Source organism: Crotalus tigris, unplaced genomic scaffold (genome assembly GCF_016545835.1).
Source record: "Crotalus tigris isolate CLP2741 ecotype Arizona unplaced genomic scaffold, ASM1654583v1 scf7180000024383.4638030, whole genome shotgun sequence".
Lineage (NCBI taxonomy): Eukaryota > Metazoa > Chordata > Lepidosauria > Squamata > Viperidae > Crotalus > Crotalus tigris.
Window position 1 is genome coordinate 2,767,846 of NW_024100553.1, and position 25,495 is coordinate 2,793,340.

General features: G+C 37.9%; 1 protein-coding gene and 1 long non-coding RNA gene across 8 annotated transcripts in view; one reads left to right on the forward strand and one right to left on the reverse strand.

Moving 5' to 3' along the window:
• Nucleotides 1-25,495, reverse strand: part of TAFA4 (TAFA chemokine like family member 4) — a 178,308-nt gene that overhangs the window by 80,121 nt on the left and 72,692 nt on the right. The gene's annotated exons all lie outside the window — the stretch shown is intronic.
• LOC120301444 lies at nt 741-16,798 on the forward strand. The gene is made up of 3 exons (XR_005554899.1): nt 741-796; nt 13,060-13,156; nt 16,146-16,798. It is a non-coding gene; the product is annotated as an uncharacterized LOC120301444 (long non-coding RNA).

The window sequence follows — 25,495 nt, forward strand, 5'->3', positions numbered from 1 at the left end:
TCAGGGTGTGTGCGTGCACATGTAGGCATGCGTGTGACTCCCTGGGTCCCTTCCATTGCCCTCCCCCCAGTAGCAAGCTTTGGCTTGGAGCAAACAGGCTGCACACAGGGATCTCCTCCTCTCAGTCTTCCACCCTGCGAATACTCCACAGCCTCTCCAAGCTGAGTGAGCAGAAAGCCTGCCTGTTTTTCAAAGGCTCTGCCTTGTCAATCGCACACACACCTTGATGAAAATTGCCCTGCCTGCAAAAGGACTTCTCAGCAGTTTTTTAAAGCAACACTACCAAGAATGAAATTGGAGACAGCCAGAATGTTTAGGGAAGAAGGAAAGGAAGCAGTTAATAAGCTAAGTAAGAAAGGCATTCGCCCTTCGAAAACTTGCATTTCCATAAATGTGATAAGTTGCCCCCTTTTCAGGTAATGGGGGGGGGAGTAAATGCTTTCCTTTTAATTTGTTATTAAAACTCAGTGCACTACAGTACTTATAGATGGGAGCCAGATTGACCAGCCAGGATCTGTCATAAATAACACCACAAATGCACCATGCAAGTTTATTTAGGCAGGGGGGGGGGAGAAACTGCTTGCATAAGCTCGGGCAAAAGGATTGTGTAGCTGTTTTCTGTCCCCACTCCATTCCTGCTTCTTAACTCCGAGAGGAATTTAGCTGACACCCCTCCCCTTCCAGACCCATAAGCTCCGCCTCCCCCAAGCTACTCTCACCGGCAGTGAGAGGTAAACGCTGAAAAGCTTGCATGAAGAAGCACTGAAAAGTGCCTCGAATGGACGCAGATGCTTAGGTTTGTTTTCATTATATAAAAAAACCACCCTACAATTCTTTTCCCCCCTTCCCCATTACATGGGCCATCCCTTTCTACTTCCTTTGAATGAATTAATCAGGGGATGGCCACTACCAATCCGCAGTTCTGGAGGGGTGGGCAAGGAATTGGGATGCAAAAGGGAGGGAAGAAGAGAGGAGACGGTTTGCAATGTAGCATTATAGAATGGGGATTAAACCTCCAGGAAATCTTACCGTCACAACAGCCAGATAATGCCTATCGTACTCTCAGAGATATCTTTAGTTGATCGGCTGGTTTTAATAATAACCCTAGGACTCTTTTTGAGTGAGAGAGAGGGGGGGGGGAAGAGAAAACTTGCTGAGTAATATTTTTCCGGCGTATAAGACGACCCCCCACTTTTGCGAAGATTTTAAGTGTTTAGAAAGTCGTCTTATACGCCGGAATATACGGTATATATTTTTGACCAATAGTTCTTTGCTTAGGACATGTCTACCAAAGATGATAATATGTGCCTGGATTTTGTCTGCATTTCCAACAATTGCTAGACACATTTTTAATCTTTTTGCTAATCTTGCAGGTGGTAAGTGCCATCTATAGAACATTTTATATAAATTTTCTTTGTAAGTAGCTGTCCTCATTATTTTGTAATTTCTTTCCCATAGGTTTTATCTGATGACAATAGTATCTGGTCTAACGTTGTCTGATCTTTGTAAAAACCATATATTTTTGCGTCTCATATCTCATTTGTATTTGCAGGTGTGGCCACCATGATAGCTCAATGCCCTGTTCTTCCAATTCTTGTTTAGTTTGTAGTTTCCCATCAGTATTTAAAATATCTTTATAAGTCACGTTTATCATGATTGATTAAGTTTCGGTGTACAAATGCCTCCATTGTCAAGATCCATCCAGGTATTTTCATGTAAGTTCTTGATTTTGATCTTGAAATGCAGTGCATTTCTTACATAGTAGTTTTGAAAGTATTTGTGAATTTTGTTCTTCCCATACCATAGGAAAGCATGCCATCCAAGTTGTAGGTTATGCCCTTCTAGGTATAATAGTCTTTTATTTCTAAGAGTTATCCATTCTTTTAACCATGTTAGTGCGGCTGCTTGATAGTACAAGACCCAGTCTAGTAGGCCAAAGCCTCCTTTTTCTTTTGCTTCTTGTAACATTTTCAGTCTGATTCTAGCTTTTTTCCCTTGCCAGATAAATTTCAATATTGATGTATTTAATTCATCGGAAAAAAAATGTCAATTTTTATCGCTATTCTTCCCAGGATTGGTAGTTGTAGATTTTTCCATTTTTCCAAATCTAGTTTTATTTGTTTTAATTATTTTTACATAATTGTCTTTTTTTATTATTACACATCTTGTTGTTAGATATATCCCCAAGTATTTAACTTTCTTAACTACTTGCAGGTATGTTTTTACTAATAGTTGTTGTTTTTTGTTTATCTGTAAGATTTTTAACTATAACTTTAATCTTTTCTCTATTAATTTTCAGTCCTGCTACTTGTCCAAATTCTTCAATCTGTGCTAATAATACCAGGTCATCTGCAAATGCTTGTACTTTGTACTTTTCACCTTTTATCTCCATTCCTTTGATTTCTGGATCCTGTCTAACATTCCTGTTCAACACTTCCAACGTTAAGATAATAGTGGGGATAATGGACATCCTTGTCTTGTACCTTTTTTAATATTGAAGCTCTCCGTGAAATCTCCATTCACAATTATTTTAGCTGTTTGTCTATGAAAAATTGTTTGGATTATGTTCATAAAATTTTCGCCCAAATTCATATGAATTAGTTGTTGAATCATAAATTGCCAATTGACGTTGTCAAAGGCTTTCTGTGCATCTAAAAAACTCAAAGCCATTTGTTTCCCTGGGTGCATTTTGTAATATTCCAATGTGTCTAAAATTATTCTTAAATTGTTCTTTATTTGTCTCTTTGGTAAAAATCTATTTTGGTCTCAATGTATAAATTCAGTCAAGAATCTCTTTAGTCTTTCTGCTATTATTGAAGCAAAGATTTTATAGTACACAACTGATCTTAACAATATCTTAAAAAAGACACAGAATGGAACTGAATTATTAGCCATTGAAATTTCAGGTGATAAAGCTCTCAAAATATTTAACTATGCTGAATGTGTCATTGTTCCAAAACTTTCTAATTAAAAGCCAGATGCATTAGCATAATGAAAACAGAAGGAAACAGAAATCTATATTGTATCCTCAGTTCAATCAAGACTCATAATTAATTTCTCCTTAATATTGCCCAGAATTGGTCCTTGGCTATGGTAAATAGGTTATCTTTACAGTCCCTGAAACCAACAAAAATATAGTTCCTTTCAATGTTATAGGTGGGATTACTTTAGAACACAGCTGCAGGCATTAGAACAGACATGTCAAACACAAGGCCCGGGGGCCAGATGCGGCCCGTGAAGTGGTTTCATGTGGCCCGTGAAGCCATCCTGGAAACAGTGAGGGAACTGCCCCCGCTGCCTTAGCCCTGGCCCAGGCTGGCTGGGAGCCAATGTGGTGGCCATCTATGCTGAAATGCATTCAGTCTTAGCTCCACAAGGCCATCCAGAAACAGCGAGGAACCAGCCTGACGCGTTGGCCCCACCCCTGGGTGCGTGCTGGGGAGGTGTCACCCTTTGTGAGGAATGAAGAAATGCACCATACCTTGGTGCTTGCCCCAGTCCCACCCCCTTCTGCCAGAGACCCTCAGATCTGTCCCACTTCTGCCCAGGCTCCCACAGGCACCCTTGACGCGAACGATGTAGAGCTGGCCATCCCCACCCAGTAGGCCACACCCACCCAGTAGGCCGAACCCACCCGGCCTCCCCAAGGGCAACCACAATGCTGATGCAGCCCTCAATGAAATTGAGTTTCACACCCCTGTATTAGATGACAAAGTCTACTAATGACACCAAATTGTGGCACATTCAAAAAAGGATTATGCAGAACTCTTCTGTTTCCAAAGTAGAATAGTGAGATTTCAAATTGCAAATACACCTTAATGCAAGCAAACACAAAATGACGCACATTGGCATAAAAAAAAAGTTCATTGAGAGGTTATAACTGATAGTAACTGAGCAGGATTCTGGAGTCATGTCAGATAATTCAGTGAAAATGTCAAGGCTGCTAAAAGAAAGAACAATTTCCAGTAGAAATTCCTCAGGACAAGATTGAAAATAAAAGTACTCTTAATCTATGATATAATTTCTAAATACTGTGTACATAAGGAGTATGTATTAAGGAGACCGGTAAAGGTATCTGTGATCACAACTCAAATAAGCAGGGATCTTGGTCTGAGATGAAGAACTTGTTTTCGACAGGGAGAAGTGCAAATCAGGTATTACACATCAGTCATATGCAAATAGCCCAACAGATTATCTGGAAAAGATAATCAAACAATGAATCAGCGAACACCTACAGGCAAACAAAGTCATTACTAAAAGCCAACACAGGTTTGTCAAAAACAGATCATGCCAGACAAATCTTATTGCATTCTTTGACCAAGTGACAAAATTAGTGGAATGCTGTGGATATAATTTACTTGGACTTCAGTAAGGCATTTGACAAAGTAGACCACAACCTACTATTGGAGAAGATAGAAAAATGTGGGTTAGATAGCATCACCACCAGAGGGATCCATAGCTGGCTGACCAGCTGTACTCAGCATATGGTCCTCAATGGAACTGCATCTACATGGAGGGAAGTGTGTAGCGGGATGCCCCAGGGCTCTCTTCTGGGCCCAGTGCTCTTCAACATCTTCATCAACGATCTGGACAAGGGGAAAGATGGGGAACTCATCAAATTTGCAGACGACATCAAGCTGGCAGGAATAGCCAACACTCCAGAAGACAGGCTTAGGATACAGGAGGATCTGGACAGACTTGAACACTGGGCGCTATCTAACAAAATGAAATTCAATGGTGAAAAAAGTAAGGTTCTACATTTAGGCAAGAAAAACCAAATGTACAGGTATAGTATAGGGGGTACCTTGCTTAATAGTAGTGACTGTGAGAGGGATCTCGGAGTCCTAGTGGACAATCATTTAAATATGAGCCAGCAGTGTGCTGCACCTGCCAAAAAAGCCAACACAGTGCTAGGCTGCATTAACAGAGGGATAGAATCAAGATCATGTGAAGTATTAATACCACTTTACAATGCCTTGGTAAGGCCACACTTGGAATACTGCATCCAGTTTTGGTCAGCACGATGTAAAAAAGATGTTGTTGTTTTTTTATTAAAATTTTTTACAATTTTATAATAAAATCCCCCTCCCACTGCCTCCCTACCCTCCCAAAAACCCTCCCCCCCCTCTTCCCAGAGCTGAATACAGGGTTAACTAGAACTAAGAATACAAAACATTTAAACATTTAAACTTAAATAAACCTTAAACAGAAGTTACATTAAAAAAAAGAAAAATCCAATACATATATATAATAATAAAATCCAATATGCATATACAATAAAAAATACTTATTCTCTTAAACTTTAAATTTTAAACATAAATTATTCAAAAGCTAAATAATATCTTTTAATATCATACTTATACTGTATAAAATTTATCCATCTTTTCCACACCAAGAGATATTTCTCTTGCGATTGATCTTTCAAATAAGCCGAAATTTTTGCCATTTCAGATAAATAAGAAACTTTTAAAAACCATTCCTCCAAAGTAGGCAAAAATTCCTTCTTCCAATATTGTCCTATCAACAACCTTGCCGCTGTAATTAAATTTAACATTAAAATAATTTCTTTATCATCACAATCAACAATAATACCTAACAAAAACAATTGTGGAGTGAATTTTATCCTTCTCTTAAAAATTTTTTGAAATTCCACCATATCTTTATCCAAAAAGCTTTTATACTTTTACATGACCACCAAATATGATAATACGTTGCATCCAAACAACCACATCTCCAACATTTAGGTTGCAAATTTGAATACATACGAGACATCTTTTGTGGATCAAGGTGCCATCTATAAAACATTTTATAAAAATTTTCCTGCAAATTTTGAGCTTGCGTGAATTTAACATTCCTCACCCAAATTATCTCCCATGTTTCTAATAAAACCGGCTCATCAAAATTTTGAGCCCATTTGACCATGCAATCTTTCACTAGTTCTGCTTCTGAATCCAATTCCACTAATACATCATAAATTCTTTTTATGTGAGATCGACTTTGATCTTTAATTTGTTTCAACAAATTTTCATCCTCTCTGATCAAACCCACTTTATAATCTATCTTCCACCTTTCCAATAATTGTCTATACTGAAACCACGAATAAATAATATTTTCTTATACTAATTCATCTATATGTTTTAATTGCCAATTCTTCCCATCCCAATTAAGTAATTGTTTATAAGAAATACTGTCCATCTTCACTCCTTTCCTTATTCCTTCTATTGCATGCCCCGGAATGATCCATAATGGAATTCTTGTGTCTATCCTGTAATATTTCTTCCAAACTCGGAGTAAAGAAATTCTTAAAATATGAGACTTAAAAGCCCTATCCACCTTCTTATTATAAATTAAATAGGCATGCCATCCATATAATAAATCCCACCCCTCCAAAAGGAGTATATCTACATTTGTTAAATTAATCCAATCACTAATCAGTGTTAAAACCACAGAATCATAATACAATTTAAAATTCGGTACCTCGAGTCCACCTCTCTCTCGTACATCTTGTATAATTTTAAATTTTACTCTTGGTTTTTTCCCTGCCCAAATAAATTTATTAATACTTTTCTGCCATTCATCTAAACTTGCCTCATTCTTCAAAATAGGTATCATTTGAAATAGAAAAAGAAACTTTGGCAAAACATTCATTTTGACCGCTGCTATTCTCCCCAACAAAGATAATTGCAACTTTTTCCAATCGTTTAAGACCTTTTGTACTTTGAGCCACAACCTTTCATAATTATTTCTATACAGTTTTACATTGGAAGCGGATAAAAATACCCCCAAGTATTTTACCTTATTAACAATTTCAAAACATGTCAATCTAACTAAAGTCTCCTTATCCAGATTAGTCATATTTTTTGGCAATATTTTAGTCTTATTATTATTAACTTTGAAACCAGAGACTTGTCCAAATTGATTTATCAATTGTAACAACTCCATTACTGAATAAGTTGGTTGAGACAAAGTAACAACCAAATCATCTGCAAAAGCCCTTAATTTATAATTATTCTTATTAATCTCTATTCCTTTTATTTTAGATGATTCACGAATTTTAATCAACAAAATTTCCAAAGTTAAAACAAACAACAAAGGCGACAATGGACAACCCTGTCTAGTCCCCTTTTCAATTTGAAATACCTCAGATAAACCTCCATTAACTATAAGTTGTGCTGTTTGTCTTTGATAAATTGCTCGAAGAGCCTGTAAAATTTTATCTCCAAAATTCATTTCCTCAACCAATCTTAACATAAATTGCCAATTTACCTGATCAAAGGCTTTCTCAGCATCTAAAAAAATCAATCCTGCAGAGATCTGATTGTTCTTATCCAAATATTCTATTAAATTGATGTAAAAAAGATGTTGAGACTCTAGAAAGAGTACAGAGAAGAGCAACAAAGACAATTAGGGGACTGGAGGCTAAAACATATAAGGAACGGTTGCTAGAACTGGGTATGTCTAATTTAACGAAGAGAAGGACGAGGGGGGACATGATAGCAGTGTTCCAATATCTCAGGGGCTGCCACAAAGAAGAGGGAGTCAAGCTATTTTCCAAAGCGCCTGAAGGCAGGACAAGAAGCAACGGGTGGAAACTAACCAAAGAGAGAAGCAACCTAGAACTAAGGAGAAACTTCCTGACAGTTAGAACAATTAACCAATGGAACAATCTGCCTCCAGAAGTGGTGAATGCCCCAACACTGGAAGTTTTTAAGAAGAGACTAGACAGCCATTTGTCCGAAATGGTATAGGGTTTCCTGCCTGAGCAGAGGGTTGGACTAGATGACCTCCAAGTTCCCTTCCAACTTTATCATCATTATTATTATTATAAACCTAATTACATCACCTGAGAAAGGATAGCATGGAGCTGTAAAAATGCAGAAAAAGGCAATATTTAATAATTAAAGGATAGAGCAGTTCCTCATTTAGGGAAAATTAAGAGTGCATCAGGTAATTTAAAGTAAGAAGGCTACCCAATCGGTATTTTAAATCTTGCATATGATGCAAAAACTGTCTAGAGAAAAGTTATTTTCATTCTCTCTTAGAATGTTGCTAATTAAAGTTAAATGGATACAGATTCAGGATTGGACTGATTTTTATATAACGCATAACTTTAAGAAAGTATTCAATCTGCTGTGATTTTTAACATTTTTATTGATTCTAGTTTTAAAGTTTTAGCTTATTTTGCTAATTTTTATTTTTGTAATATATTTCTATAAAACATCTCCATGTATAATTTTCTGACTGTTAATTATTTTAACTTATTATATTTAATTGTGAGTACATTTTAACTTTCAGATTTTTAAATGAAACCATTTAAATAACAAAATAAAACTAGTTACATCATGAAATATGCACTACCAAGCATGGCTACCATGTTTGACAGTTTTCAAATAACCCTAGATAACCTGACTGACAACTATCTGTCAATGTCTGTGGTGGCTTCATTAAATCTCTACTATTTATAGAATAAACAAAAATGTACCTTAAGACCAACAGTAGGAAAAGAGTACCATCTTCTGATGTTTTCTGCATGTAAGGGTATAATAAAGATTATTTGATCTGATCCATCAAGATTCCTCATATAGAAAGTCCTCACTTAATGTCCCTAAATGGGTCCAGCAACTCTGCCACTAAGCAAAGTGGTCACTAAGTGAGAAATCATGTGACTGAATGTACATTCTGGCTGGAAAAAGACAATTCAATTTCATACTTTCAACTGCTTACTTGTTCTTTAGAATGCTTACTATCTTATACACATCAAAAGCAATGTGATTCTGCTAACAGCGCAGGACTGAAACTTTTGAGCATGCTAAGCTTACTCTCTTAAAGTCCCTTTCTCTCCAGTCTCTCTGTTCTGGGGGCAAGGGAGAGAAAAACAAAAGCAATCAATTTCTATAGAAAATCTCTCCTTTCCTACCCCTCACCCATACAGCAGAAATTGGAGAAAAGGAATATTAACACATGAACCTGTTTCCTCTTCTACACTTCAAAAACAGTAGGAAATGAACAGGCAAAGGAGAGAATGCATACAGAAAATACTCGCTTTTTTTCTGTCCCCTCCCCTTTGCAAAATAAAAAGATTAGAGAGAGAGAAAAAAATTCAAGAGAGTACTGTAAGCATAGGTCAGGCATAGAACAATGCATATTGAAGATAACTGAGAGATGCTGAAAGGGCCACAAAGGATTTTTTTTTCCAGTCACTGAATGAATGGTCTAAATGAGGACTATCTGTATGTTCCATGTTCCAAGATTCTTCTAATCTTGCCATCTTGTTTGGAAAATGGAGGTCAGCAGAGGAATGTACAGGCAGTCTTCTTGGAACTGGTAGGAATATTTGGAATTTTGAACCGTATCATGGACACTCATATGGCTACCACCATTTTCCCATTTGAAAGAAAATGATTTTATCTAATTAATATATATATATATATATATATATATATATATATAATTTACAAGTAATGAAAGAACAATAGATTCAAACATAAGAAAACACAACTCATCCTGATGATAAAAAATGTCTACCTAACGTAATCATAATGTGGAAGCACAATATCCCAATCAATCAATATCCTAAAGTGATAAAATATCATACTAGCAAGATTCAGCTATATGATTAGTTCATTCTGCCACTTTCAATGTGTTTTTCTTAATCAGAGGAGCCCATGGGAATCTATCTGATGGTGCCATGACGGCTATCATGCTGGTAATGCCTGCTACCTCCATTTGAACGCAAACTTATAAAGCAGAGCTGGGAAATCTCTCCTTCATGTAAAATGCAGAGAACTGAGTTATGCTATTGCAGCTATTCTTTAAATTAATATCCTGCTTTTTCCACACAAAATACATTCAATCGATATCCTTATGCTATCTCCCAAATATAATCTGGATTGTAGAACTTTACTAAATCCAGCAGTTTCAAATATAACTGGGAAGACCTTTACTAGAAAAATCTCACTTTTATTGTTGTATGGCATTTGCAGGCACTTTGAAAAGTGTGAACTTCTTCTTTTCATTGTGATGGATGACTAACTTTTGTTAGTCACCATTCCAGAGCCAGCACTCTGTAGCAGAGAGATAGGGGCACTGATGCCAGGGGGGAAAAAATCAGTACAAGACATTGATGTTTGGCCGTAAAAAAAATCTCCCATATTACATATTACAAATGTGCCATGCATCATCATATTTTCTTGCCAATGTTTTCTTGACTATCTGCAAGTAATATTAGAAACAGAAAATGCCTCAAGGGCAAATCTTTTTTAAAAATTGAACAATGCAGTTGTAATGTTGTAATGTTTAATTTTTTTCCCTTTTTTCAGAAAGAGATCTTACTGTTTGTTTGATTTTTCTGGAAACAAAATTTCTATACTTTTTAATTACAGGAGCTTGATTTACATCTAGATGGATTTTTTTCCCCAGTTAAGATTTTTACTAGACTTGACTCTCTGTTCATTCCGTGAATATGACCCATGAAATTCATCCTGGCATATTTGTAATAGACAAGGTATGACTCAGCCACCTGCGTCTTTAGCTACCAGGACGGAAATATCTGTTTTTCTCATCCTTGTAATAATTACTGAATTAAGGCACTAGTCTTACCTCCTGACTGCACACAACTGAATTTTGGGTAGAGAGAAGCTCTGGTGCTACAAAATCAGGTGGTGGTAAAGGTCTAAATGTTGCATGCTACTTATAAATTAAATCCTGATGTATTTTCTTTCTGTGCGTTGTTCTACTGCCATCTGCTGCTCAGGACAAATTTCAAAGGACGTTAAGAAAAGTTACAACTGTATATACTGGTATATTGAGAAAGGATTCTTATCTTATACCTAACTGATTATTATGACAATGCAGAGAATTATCAAATTGGTTGTTTCAGCACCCTGCACAATATAATTTGATATGACAGCAGAATTATGAGGGGCAGTAGTTCAGCTAAAAATCTTTAGATAAGAGGCTTAGCGATGTGCATTTATTTCAGTCATACATATCATTTTATCATGTAGTACATAATTTAGAAATGCAAAATATTGTGTTGTCAGAATACATCTTATTTATATATACGTGTATGTGTGTGTTTATGTGCATATGTGGGTGTATATGTGTAGATAGATGGATGAACATGATGTAGATGGATGGATGGATGGATGGATGGATGGATGGATAGATAGATAGATAGATAGATAGATAGATAGATAGATAGATAGATAGATAGATAGATAGATAGATATCCTAAGATTTTTAACAAAGGAAACAGTTATGCTTAGATTCCTTGAGATTATTGTATATTGTGGATGTAGAGTAGAGTAGAGTAGAGTAGAGTAGAGTAGAGTAGAGTAGAGTAGAGTAGAGTAGAGTAGAGTAGAGTAGAATAGAATAGAATAGAATAGAATAGAATAGAATAGAATAGAATAGAATTTTTAAAAAATAGGAAGAGGAGAAGCAACATTAATCCCACCCCCAGGGACCTTAATGGTTTCTGGTATAACTATGCTGATCCAGAGGTTGATGATGACAGTCAAGAATATTGTTGTGCCCATCACTTGCAGGACTCCTATCAGGTGACAGCCTCCCAAGCTGTAACATCCCAGGGTTACACTTTAGAGTCTATCTCTAGTTAGGATATAGAAAGCATTTGGATCTTCTAGTTCAGTGGTGGCGAACCTATGGCATGCGTGGCAGAGGCGGCACTCAGAGCCCTCTCTGTGGGCATGCGTGTCATGCCCTGGAGATGGCAACCGTCCCTCTTCAACCAGCCACTTGCTAACTCACCAAGATCCACATGGCTGGATGCATCCCAGTACCCATGCGCTCACTGGCCTCTGTGTGCAGGGGCCGATGGTGTCAAGCAGCAGCCACCCCGGCCCCTGCCTTGCCTTGCCCTGCGACAATGACTCCCCTGCCCTGCCTTGCCTCACCCGCAGAAGAAGCCTCCTGCCCCCTGCCCCACCTGCCAGATTTCCCGCAACCCTGCCCAGCCCCCACAAGTGTCCCTCTCCACGAGCAACATCTAGGTGATCACGCCCACCTTGGCCACACCCACCCAGTCTGTCATGAGCACCACAGCCATGCCCACCCAGTGGGCCATGCCCACCTGGTATCCGGCGATAAATAAGTGGGTTTTGGGTTGCAGTTTGGGCACTCGGTCTCTAAAAGGTTCGCCATCACTGCTCTAGTTCTCTTCAGGTCTTTCTTTCTTGGCTAACTCTGAAGAGATACTTTGGAAGAAAACTTGGGGAATATCAGACAAACTATCCAGGTTTGTCTGATATTTTATTCGAAGAATCTAAGAGATCCTTGCTAGTTGCCAGTTCAGATGCAACATGTGACCAAAGATTTATTTAATGGTAATTTATATTTATGTGCTTTGAGAGGAAATTGGCACTTGATTTTTTTTTTCAAGTTGTACATTTTTACTTTAGGAATTCTGTATCATTTATCTGGCCCTGCTATTAACCAAAACTTAGTCAGCAACATGGAAAAATAATATTTTTGTATCATAAGAGTTTTAGCAACAGCAGCAGTGCATTAGAGAAGAGTGTCTGTGTGTTCAAAGCATGCTCTGAGGGGAACATAGTATATTTTATTGTGTATATTATACATTGTAAAAGTATTTTGACCCTGTGTTGTTATACTGTATTGAATGCTGTTTTCTTTGTGCTTATGCATATTTGTAGGCCAGTTATGCCTGTCACCAAACACTATTAGCAGACATTATTAAATTACATTATATAAATAGTTAATCTGACGTGGCTTATCTTACATCTCATACATGCAATGTTTTGCTGTCCCAAAGGTGCTTTTTCAAAAGGCAAATGGACTTTCTTTGAGTATTTTTCCTTGAAGACATTTCACTTCTTATCCAAGAAGTTTCTTCAGTTCTGAAGAAGCTTCTTGGATGAGACGTGAAACATCTTCAAGGAAAAATACGAAGAAAGTCCAGTTGCCTTTCAAAAAAACAGCCTTGGGATAACCATAACCTGGCTGACTGAGACTCTCCATAGACTTAATGTTTTGCTGTTTTTTCTTTTTGCTTTCAAACCATATGATCTTCCCAAGTGAAACTATTAGTCCTTCACGTTCAGCACAGTCTGTCCTGGATGGCAGCAGTTCTCCAAGGCTTTTGAAGGACATTTTCTACCCTCATCTGGAAATGGTAAATTTTAATTTGGTACCTTCTGAACAAAAGGTACCTGATACATCACTTAACTTTCCCTCATAAAAATGCAATAAAGGCACACATACACACATATTCCTTCACACGGCTGTTATAAAAGAACATGAAAAATAAGAGACACGGTTACAAAATCATTAAAGTTACCATAATTAGAATTGTGTTTTGTATTAATTCAGAAAATAAACACTTTAACTACGGAGTCCCTAAACTGCAGTGGTTACATAGGGCTAGGTTAGAAATATCAGTTATGTCAACAACCAACAATTCCTTATTCCCAAGGCTGAGAAAAACATGGCAAAAATATCTACTCAGCCATGGGAAATAGGTAGGAAGAAGAAGTGAAATTAAAAAAAACAAAAAACCTCTGCTGGTCTCCAATTCATGTTTACAAAAAACGATCAATTACTTAAAGCAACATGAACAATACATGCACAATTCAAAACAATGAAATACAATAGTTTCTCACTTAGCCATGCCATCTGAAATAGTACCTTCTGCCAAATTTGCACCTTCTGCCAGGCAACTTGAGCCAAGTTCTCACTAGCTGAGGCAAAGCTGTGTCTGAAGATGAGCCCTCCTCGAGGATTGCAAAAGTTATCAATCACCCCAAAATAAAAATTGTCTCAAATTTTGCAAAATTATGCAAGTTCACCAGATTTTGCTTCCCCCATGAGAACTCGTGCAAGAACACTGACAGCTTGTGAGTTTCAACCTTCTCATGAGATTTTGGAACTTTTGCAATATTCTAACATTTTAAAAAAAATAATAATAATTTGGGAATTCTTTGGATGACATTTAAGGATACAGGAAATGTCAACACTGCCAAACCCTTCTGACACTGGTCACCATTAGCTCTACCTGCAAACGTGCAGCTTCTTCATCTTCCATTTATTAGTGCTATCTCTCTGAAATCCTAACCTTGCTACAGTAAATGACATCTCATCTTGAAGTATCAGTTGCTCTGGTAGAACATCCATTAATATTGCTGTCTATTGGGGAATACAGCTGACAATACTTTGACTCACTCCGCTGAGCCAAGAGGCATCGCAACCTAGGTTCAGAATATTCCCCAGATGTAACAAGCACTTCCAAGAATATTTAAGAGCATCAATTGTCTTAAATATTTCAGTCAAGAAGAGATATAATCACTAGAGGAAACTTATTTATCTACATCTGATATCATCTCCTAGTAATTTAAATCTGATTTCTCATTCTCAGTCTGCTTATTAAGCAACACCCTGAATTCCTGTCCTTGCCAAAAATGTTTTTCTTTCCTTTTCTTTTCTCTCTGCAGACTGTCATATCTTACTTGATTTATCAAGTCAAGCTTGACATGTCTTCATTTCTCAATGCCGTAAATTTCAGTTCAATGATTTAGGGTGGTAAATAACAACAACAGTATCAATAAAAGCAGCTTCTTTAAAATTGGATACAGCCTTACAATTTACAAAATTATCTTTTTATCATTTTTTTCAACATTCCATGTTTTTACTTTCTCATCACTTTGGGATGTAGGTGCAGTATACCCACTATATAGCAAGCAATGCACTACTACAGTGTACTGCTTATTCACATCAAAAATCAGTAGTCACAGTCATGGCCAAAATACACACAAAGGTTTGCAATATTCAGTCAGGAATAAGTAGATACTATAGAATTCTAGACTTGGACAGAGTCACTAAGTCCAATAAACAAATTCAAGTTAAAGAATCCTTGATGGATGACCATCAAGCCTCTGTCTGAGCACATCCAGCAAATGGATAATTGATTCCAAGGTCAAACTGCTTTTATTATTTGGAATGTATTTGAACACTCAGTCAGAAGGTTGACATACCTATAAATAATCCCTCAAAAATATATTCCAATGAGATCAATTGGAAATTAATCAATGAGATCAAAGAAGCTGAAGGTTACTCAGAACATCTAATTGGATAATAGTTTCCATAATATAATCAAGGAAAAAATAACCCTGCATTTTATATTAACTGAGTCAACATTAATATTAGGTTTCATTATTGAACTTTAGTTGTGTCCATAGGGTCAAACAAGTAATCATGGGTGGAAAAAGCTACCAAAGCAGAGAAGAGATATTCTGAATGGTGTGGAATTCATGATGCATTGCTCATTATGTATAATAGCACTTAGATTTATATATCACTTCATAGTGCTTTTACAGCCCTAAGCGGTTTACAGAATCAGCATATTGCTCCCAACAATCTGGGTTCTCATTTTATCAACCTCAGAAGGATGGAAAGCTGAGTCAACTTTGAGCTGGTCTGGATCGAACTCCTGGCAGAGGGCAGAGTTAACCTGCAATACTGCATTTTAACCACTGTGCCACCAGGATGATGATGTCATTGCCAATGCAGATGTTTAACTGATATCCCTGCTCCACCATATCAGTTAGTGCACCAATGGCGACTTTTGTTTAAACGGGTAACTTACATGAACAAATGAGAGCATTCCATCATTTGTATGTTTTTGTTTGGTTCTATTTTGCTGCCCATGCCACCCCATTTTTGTGGGCCTCAAGCATCCACAGGTTAGAAACCATTGTTTTAGAAGCATTAATACTAGTCATCTCCAGTTCCCTTAAAAAGAAAACAGCAAAACAAAATGAAAACCTTAATAAGTGCTTCAAAAGATTTTTAAAAAGAGTAACCTGAATAAGTTTGTTGTCCCCTGGACCATTATAGAAACATTATTTTGGTCAAGAATGTGAAGCAGCTAAGGGGCATATTTTCAGCCTAGACTTTGTTCTTCTTGTTTGGTGCAAACAAATAATCATCCATTCCAGTAGAAGAAACGTTTCTTGCCATTAGCAAAATAGAATTATTCTTAAGCTTCAATCTATTACTAGGCTGTTCATGTTGTGAGGATCAAAGCCTGCCTGGGCCTCAAGACACTTTGCTGTAGCAAGTCTCTCCCGAAGGACCTTCCTGGCAACATTTTTTTCCTTCTCTTTCAGCTCCAAAGATGTAAAAAAGCATTTTTGCCCTCTGCCCAGCATCCACCAGTCATAACCTTTTTTAACAGAAGCGTTCTTCCATCTATGGTTCAAATTAAAAAAGAAGTCATCAACAACTCTGGCAAGAAAAGTAAAAGCAATCTCCACTACCGCTTGGGTTTCCTGTTTTGATTCTGAAGAGGCCCATGCAAATTAAAAGAGTGATGTCAGCTGTGAAAGTTTGCCAGGAAGTGAGAGTTCAATCGAGGAAGCATCCTTGTGGCTAAACTTTGTAAGGAGGAAATTTAAGATTCAGCTGGCATTTTATTAAGAGCAAAATATTCTTTACAATGTATCCGTGGCAGACAGAAAGCATTTATTCCATTCCTTCTTTGGCTAAAGGAAGTGAATCCATTTTTTTATAACACATATTGCATTTTATCTTTATTATGACAGCATGACCTACACTGTCATAGCCTTGATTATTGATTGTGACTACGCTAGAAGAAATACTTGCTAAGGCAGATTGTGCACTTTTAGTGCCAAGGCAAGATGTCTGAAAAATTAGGAAAGTGTGCGTATCCATAACATCTCTGTAAAAACTCTCCAAACAGCACAGAAAAAAAATAAAGTTATTTTTCTTGAGGTGGCGCAGCAGTTAGAGTGCAGTACTGCAGGCCACTTTAGCTGACTGTGTTCAGCAGGTCAGCGGTTCAAATCTCACTGGCTCAAGGTTGACTCAGCCTTCCATCCTTCCGGGGTAGGTAAAATGAGGACCCAGATTGTTGGGGGCAATGTAAATATATATATACATTGCTTACTGGTGTACACCGCTTAGAGAGTGCTTGCACTTAAAGCGGTATATTTATTTATTTATTTATGAGACTTATATACCGCTTTAAGTGCAAGCACTCTCTAAGCGGTGTACACCAGTAAGCAATGTATGTATATATTTACATTGCCCCCAACAATCTGGGTCCTTATTTTACCTACCTCAGAAGGATGGAAGGCTGAGTCAACCTTGAGCCGGTGAGATTTGAACCGCTGACCTGCTGAACACAGTCAGCTAAAGTGGCCTGCAGTACTGCACTCTAACTGCTGCGCCACCTCGGCTCAGAAATAAAATAAATAAATAAATAAATTATAACTACTTATTATTATATTAACCACTCCCAATGAACAAATGTATCCGGATGATAGTTTGTTTGCTCAAGCTTGAAATGTCTTTGGGGGCAACCCCATTGTTGTACCTACCCCCACCCCAACTCTTTCCCTGAACCCTACCCTGAATCCCACTACCTATATTGACCCTCCCTTTCCCTTACCTTTATAAAACTTAATAAAATATTGTCAAAAAAAATAAAATAAAGCATCCCTCTTTGCCTGTATATCTATTTGGGAATTGACTATAACATTACAGTGCAACGTCTTTGGGGCAAGCACCTTTCCTCTTTCCATAGACCATGTGTTCTATGGCACTAACAACATTTCTGGGTGTGGCTAAGTCAGGGGTCTTCAAACTTGGCCCTTTTATGACTTCCGGACTTCAACTGTATGCCTGGCTGAGGAATTCTGGGAATTGAAGTCCACAAATCATAAAAGGGCCAGGTTTGAAGATCCCTGGTCTGTGTGTTTCTCACAGAGAAGGAAAGAGCATTTTTCCTGGTATTTTTGAAGAACTAAACAGGCTTTTGAATCTTATGTAGAAATAAGAAGAGAAACTCCATACCATTGAGGGAAGTTAGCCCAGAGAAAGAAATATTAAAAAGGGCAGAAAAATATTTTTTTCCTCAAAAGGACTTTTTAAAACCAAACCTGGCCCCAAATCTACCTCTCTGCCCCAAGCAAGACTTTAGCCCCATACAAATGCAGATGTAAAACCATCAGAAAGTTGGAGCCAGAGCAATCAAGAAGACAAAAGAGAAGATCTGCGTACCCCACCCAAACTCTAGGAGTCAGCCCCATCACCTGGGAAGCAGGATATGATAATAGAATTAAACCACAGATATCAAGGCCTAGACAAACACTCAGAAACAGCCTCAAGGTTCATGCCACAGGAACAGGAAACTATTCCAAACAAAAGGCTAGAGGGGGTATAAAAAACCTACTACGCCATGTGCTCAGCCCTTCTCTCCTCTGCACTTTCCTGAAGAACCATCTTTCTGCAATAAACTGTAACCTTCTTCCCAAAGCAGTCGCCATGTTTGCTTATTTATTCCTGGCTTGGATGAACCAGGATGAAGACTTTACTTCTAACACCATGTAATGCAAATATCAATGTTTTGAGCTCCTTGGACATTTATTTTTATTTATTTTAGAGTATACCGTTAAAAATTGCTATCCTAGAAAGTTAATGGATACCCAATGCTTGTTCCATTCTGTTCTGACAGATATCATTTCCAGTCTGATGAGAACAGATTACCTAGCAGAACACACTCCGATATATCTAATCTCCTACTTTCAACAGGCATTGCCCTCCAACTGTCTTTTGCGTGTGTGAGTGAAACAAAGCTGTTCAACTGCAGTCAGAAAAAGATAGCTGCATTACATTTCTTTGAAGAGAGGTTTCATGAGAATGTATTTAACTGAAATCAAACTCAAAATCCTATAAAATTACTCCTTGTTCCGAGAGAGTTGTCCATATTGCCCACCTAGCCTGTTAGGCAATGTAGAGAGAGAAATGTATTAGTTGAATGGGACAACACAGAAATGGAGGTGATTTTCAGAGGTTCACCAACCTGCAATTTGAGTTCTGTAAATAATGGCTAAACTGTTCTGTGACATGCCATTCTTACATTTCATCCTACAGCCCACAAATAACAAGAAATTGCTTTTGAACTGCTTCAGAAACCATGGTACTTTAAGCAGTGCTACACAGAACTGCCCTATATTGAGTTAGACTATTAAGACACAAAGTCAGCTAGGTGACCTTGGGCTGATCACTCGCTTCCCACCCTAGAAAGGAAATAATGGCAAACCACTTCTGAAATCTTGCCAATAAAACTGTAGCAATGTGTCCAGGCAGTCACCAGGGTACATCACTGACTTGAAGGCACCAAAACATAAAATAAATTTCCAACTCATAATCTGCCTTATACTGAGTCAGACCAATGATGCATCATGTCCAATACCAATTAAAAATGGCTTTCCTTGATATTGAGTTGGACCTTTTCCAATCCTACCTTGTGTCATGGAGACATTGAACCTGGGACCACCTACATTTTACTCTGAAATGCAAAAGTTATACACACAAATATTGATTTAGTTTGTAGCAGCCTATTGTATTTGTAAACCATTCAGAGAGGAACCTCCTCATGAAGCAACTCCAAAAAAAGAGAGAATTCTGTATATATTCACTTGGTACTTCAACAGTCAGCTTGAAGAACAATACTTAGCATGAGTCTATCACTTTCCAGTATATTCTGAGGGCTGAGTACCTGTGGATTACTTGAGAAAATACCAGCCACCATACTTTTGCTTAGTAAAATCATCAATGTAAGCCTGTATCTTTCTCTTAAAATAGCTCACAACCCAAACATGAAAATTTCCCAGTTTAGCAGGTAATTGTCTTCCATATACAGTATCTCCAATTAGCAATAGCAATAGCATTTAGGTTTACATACCACCCCATAGTGCTTTACAGCACTGTCTGGGTGGTTTATAATGTAGAAGCATTATTTGCATATTGTCCCCAACAATCTGCCTCATGTTACTAACCTCAGAAGGATGGAAAACTGAGTCAATATTGAGCCCTATCAGGATCAAACTCCAGGCTGTGGGTAGAATTTGCCTTCAATACTGCCCTTTAACCACTGCACCACCAAGGCTCTTGGTAATTAGGTAATAAAATCTTGAAATTATTTATTTATTAGATTTTTATCCCACCTTTATTATAATAATGCAAGACAGTGAAAATATCTATACTCCTTTTTCTTCCTGTTTTCCCCACAACATCAATCCTGTGTAGAGATTTAGTTAATAATAATAATAGTAAAGTTGGAAGGGACCTTGGAGGTCATTTAGTCCAACCCCCTGCTCAGGCAGGAAACCCTACACCATTTCGGACAAATGGCTGTCCAGTCTCTTCTTAAAAACTTCCAGTGTTGGAGCATTTACTGCTTCTAGAGGCAGGTTGTTCCACTGATTGTTCTCACTGTCAGGAAGTTTCTCCATAGTTCTAGGTTGCTTCTCTCCTTGATTAGTTTCCACTCATTGCTTCTTGTCCTGCCTTCAGGTGCTTTGGAAAATAGCTTGACTCCCTCTTCTTTGTGGCAGCCCCTGAGACAATGAGTAGCAATGAGTAGCCCAAAGTCGCCCAGCCAGTTTTCATGCCTGAGGCAGGACTAGAACTCACAGTCTCCTGGTTTCTAGGCCAGCAGCTTAACCACTACCCCAAACTCGTTCTCAATATTATATTCCATGTTGCGTTATATTATATTTCACATTATATTTTGAAAGTTGAGTAAAATGTCAGTTAAATAAAAGTTGCATGTTCTGCAGCAGCCCTGAAATAATTTTGGAGTAAGTAGGACTAACCTACTGGGTAGGGTGGAAAAAATAAGATTCAGATATATGGATCACAGATAAAGAAAGGCTAGAGTTAAACTGACATTCACTGTTTGAGCTATGAGAATTTAAGTTCGCTCCACATATCTAAAAGGAATATTATTCTTTCCTAATCATTATGAAGCCTGACCCTTGAAACCTACATATTAATCATCTAATCTGTAATTTTTTTCCATCTCCTTTGAATATATAAATCTATTCCTACACTAACAAAATGTAAAGTATGTGTTCTGAGAAACTATACCAGAGGCTATATTTTACATTATAAAAGACACTGAATTGCTCCCAGTAGAAAGTTTACCTATGCATGTAAATAGAAGACTTTGTCAAAATCTATCATGGGTGTACTATGTCCCCTATAGTATTTAAAACAGATACATTATAGATTCTTTTTTTTCCCTCCCTTCTTTATTTTTCAGCAACAGACGTTCCCAAATCAAGTATTCATTGTTTAAACAAAATAATTTTTCTTACAGATTTTTTTTTCATTTTATTACCTACAGCAATTCAATAAAGCTTTCCACCACAACTAGCCTTTTCATTTTATATTTTTAAAGGAGAAAGAATATACATAAATGTACCTTGGGAATAAAACAACAAGACATAAAAGGAGCCAAGCACAAGAAAAAGACTGGAATTTTTCAAACCTGACCTAGGAAAAGGCAAACATCCTATTATTATGCTTATTAGCAAATTGCGACATTGTGACTTTGATTCTTCGATAGGAAGTCAGTTGTCTAGTTTTTAATCTTGCAGAGCCCTCTAGTGGGTTTGACCATATTGCAACATTTTTAATTTCAATTTTTTCCACTATCTATGACCAACAGATAGTGGAAGGAATCATGCCAAAGAATTGTTCTGCATGGCCTACTTTTCTTTGCTAAGAAAGGGTCGGTGGATACACAGATTCCTATATTCAAAGTAGTCCTTCAAAGTAGCAGCCAGACCTCTTCATGCAAAGTATGCCTGGATCTGTAGAAATGTATTTAATATCTAAATCTTGCATAGTCTAAAGTGGGGGTTCTATAATATTTTTGGATTATAGGTAGTCCTTGATTTACAGTGACAAAGTTATTAAGTGAATTTTGCCCTACTTTATGACCTCTCTTGCCACAATTGCCAGGTCAATCCTCGCAGTTATTTAGTAAAATGGTTGTTAGTTGAATCTACCTTCCCCATTGACTTTGCTTGTCAGAAAGTTACAAAAGATGATCACATAACCCCGGGACACTGCAATTGTCAGTTGAAGTGTTTGAATTTTGATCACGTGACTGTGGGGATGGTGCAACAGTTGCAAGTGTGAAAAGCATTCATAAGTCACTTTTTTTCAGTGTCACTGTGACTTCAAACAGTTGCTAAATGAACTGCTGTATGTTGAGGACTACCTGTACTGGACACAGAGAAGCAACCTGTATTTAAGGAGAAACTTCTTGACAGTGAGGACAATCAACCAGTGGAACAGCTTGCCCCCAGAAATCGTAGGCACTCCATCACTGGAGGTCTTTAAGAAAAGACTAGACAATCACCTGTCTGAGATCAAGTGGTTCTCCTGCTTAAGCAGGGGGCTGGACTAGAAAACCTCTAAGGTCCCTTCCAGCTCTATTTTATACACACACACACACACACACACACAAACATTTTAATTGTTTGGACATGTTATGAAGCTTTTCACAAAATCACTTGCCCTGATAGGTACAATCAACGATCCAGAAAGCAAACAAAATAAATATACAGCCCCCTTCCAAACCTCCATTTCAGCTTTATCATTTCAGCTTCAGCTTTTTTTCCCTGGGCTTATGGAGATATATTTCAACTAAGGACTGAGCTACCATCACCAATCATTCCTCTACATCAATGTTTCTGAACCTTAGCAACTTTAACATGTCAGGACCAATTCCCAGAATTCCCCAGCCAGCATGCTGCAGTGTGTGTTCACTCAGTTGTGTTCAGTCTGCTCTTCAGTCGTTATTCATCTAAGCGTCTTTACCACTGCTTCTTCTTCTACAGCTGTGGACCAAGCAGCTGTTTGGGATTGCTGAGTGGTGAGAGGCCATGCAGAAAAAAAAATCTCATATTTAGATTTTAGGCTTTAGATCCCCCCCCCCTTGTTTCAGGGAACAAGCAAGTGTGTAATAAGGCTATCTGTGAAATTGTTAGAAAAATTTCCCTCATGATCCTTCAGATTCCTTGGACAGCCATGGCTGCTTTAATAAACAGCAGAGAAGTTCTGTGCTCACATCTCCATGAAGTTTGAAACATTTCCACCAAAACACTTTTGAACACATTCATCCCTAATATGAAATATTCCCTCTCTTTTCTTCATAATGATAAGCTTGGCCCCAATGAATTTCATGGGCTTTATACCACGGTGACTCTTCAAGTGGGTTAACACTATACTTTTGTTAAAAGTTTCATTAGGCTTGCAATGTTGTTTGTGTGTGAAACAGCAAATTGCACTATTCGCCATAATAGCTTTTCAGAGGGTATGGGTTCTCAAAATGCATGCAACTTTTACCAAGCTTAAACAATGCACACATGTAAAATTCCCCACAACTCTTAAATATTCGGAACAGAGATCCAAATATACTTCTGAACTGAAGTAGATCGTTTTGCTCAAAAACACCTTTCAGACTAGACAATGAATGAGCTACCTCACCTTACTTATATGTAAAAAGCATGAGAATGAGAGACAGAAATGGAAAAGTAGAAATCAACTAAGTTAAAATGATGGAGAGTAACATCTAAACACTGGGTAGGCAACTTTTAATGGTAAATGTAGAGCAGATGTAAAAGAGGAATCAATAGCATGCCAAATATTGTCTTTTTCTACTCTTCTCTCCTGCTGCCTTATTTCTGATGAGGTTTGTGAGTCATGAGTCTCCGACTACAGGAAACATCAACTCTGTTCCACCAAATTATTTAAGGGTAGTATCTTTATTGTGTTTCCTTGAAAGTCCTTTCACGATCCAATATTTCATGTTCTTGTAAATGTCTAGACTATTCCAATGTTTAAGGGGAAATGTCTCAGACGGCTCCAAACAAGATGATGAATGCAAACAGTGGTCACAGAAATCATAAAGAGGTTAATATGTAAGCAGGTACAGTCTCAAGTGAGTTAAGAGCTTGCTTGAGAGTATAGTTGGTAAAATGCCTCATTTTGGATTGGAAAAGAGTTATGTCCAGGATGAGGTGAATATCAAAATGGAAATCCATCTTAGACTGCTTAGTTATTAAGAGATCTCGCCATACCTCTATAGAATATTTATTATTTTATTTATTATTCATTAATTGCATTTATCTACCCAGAAGGCGTCTGAATGGTGTGGAGCAACACAGAAACAAAATATAAAGCCAACCGGACAATAAAAACACGTTAGTCTAAAGGCCTATGATAGATACCATGAATCAAATCCTGAATAAAGGGGTTTGTTGAAATTCTATAGATTTTACTTGCTTATAGGTATGACCAGGGTTAAGGGCATGTGTACCTCTAGGGCAGGGGTCTCCAACCCCCGGTCCGTGGACCAGTACCAGGCCACAGCATACCAGCAACTAGGCTGCACAAACAAGCAAATCCCCATCCGTGGGATACAGGCAATACACAAAACCACACGCACTCCGGAAAAATCTCTCCACGGAAACGGTCCCTGGTGCCCAAAAGGTTAGGGATCTCTGCTCTAGGGGAAGGGGAAGAAAAGCTTCAAAGAATAGGGGATGCTGTAGAAAAGCCCTGTTATTTGGTCTTCTCCGGTGTACCGTATTTTTCCATCTATAAGATGGACCCTTGTATAAGACGCTCTGGCATGCGAGCTTCTCCGCGGAGCGCCAAACAGCTGAACCGGCAAATCTGGAAGTTCAGCCAGCTGACGGTCTTGCCACCTCCCCTCCTCCTGTTAGTGGCAAGCCCACAGGAGCTTGACACCTCAGCCAGGCGGCATGGCAACCCACACAGGCATGCCCTGGGCTGAGGAGGTTACCATTATTTTTCCATGTATAAGATGCTGCACTTGTATAAGACGCACCTGATTTTTGAACAGGGTGTTTACAGGAAAAAATAGTGTCTTATACACGGGAAAATATGGTATTTCTTCCCCATTTAGAGTATCCTACCTATAGTTTTAAGACATACATAAGATGAGATATTAGTATGCATGAATGAATGAAATGTCTAACCAAGGTCACTGTGCTCAAAAGGTTGGGGGCTGTTGTTCTAAGAGTACAGAAAAGAGCAACAAAGATGATTAGGGGAGGCTAAAACATACAAGGAATAGTTGCTGGAATTGGATATGTCTAGTTTAATGAAGAGAAGCACAGGGATGACATGATAGCAGTGTTTCAATATCTCAGGGGTTGCCACAAAGAAGAGGGAGTCAGGCTATTCTCCAAAGCACCTGAAGGCAGGATAAGAAGCAATGGATGGAAACTAATCAAGAAGAGAAGCAACTTAAAACTAAGGAGAAATTTCCTGACAGTTGGAAGAATTAATCAGTGGAACAATCTACCTCCAGAAGTTATGAATGCTCCAACACTGGCAGTTTTTAAAAAGAGACTGGACAGCCATTTGTCTGAAATGGTATAGGGTTTCCTGCCTGAGGAGGGGGTTGGACTAGAAGACCTCAAAGGTCCCTTCCAACTCTACTACTATTACTATCATCATCATTATTAATGTACTACAGGCCAAATAAAATCCTCACTATTATGGCCCATCAAATTCCAACTGATACTTTCTCCTCAGAGCTATCCATAAGACCCACTATTTTTGCCAAAATGGCGAGAGGCGTCACAACATGTATGAAAGAGGCAGA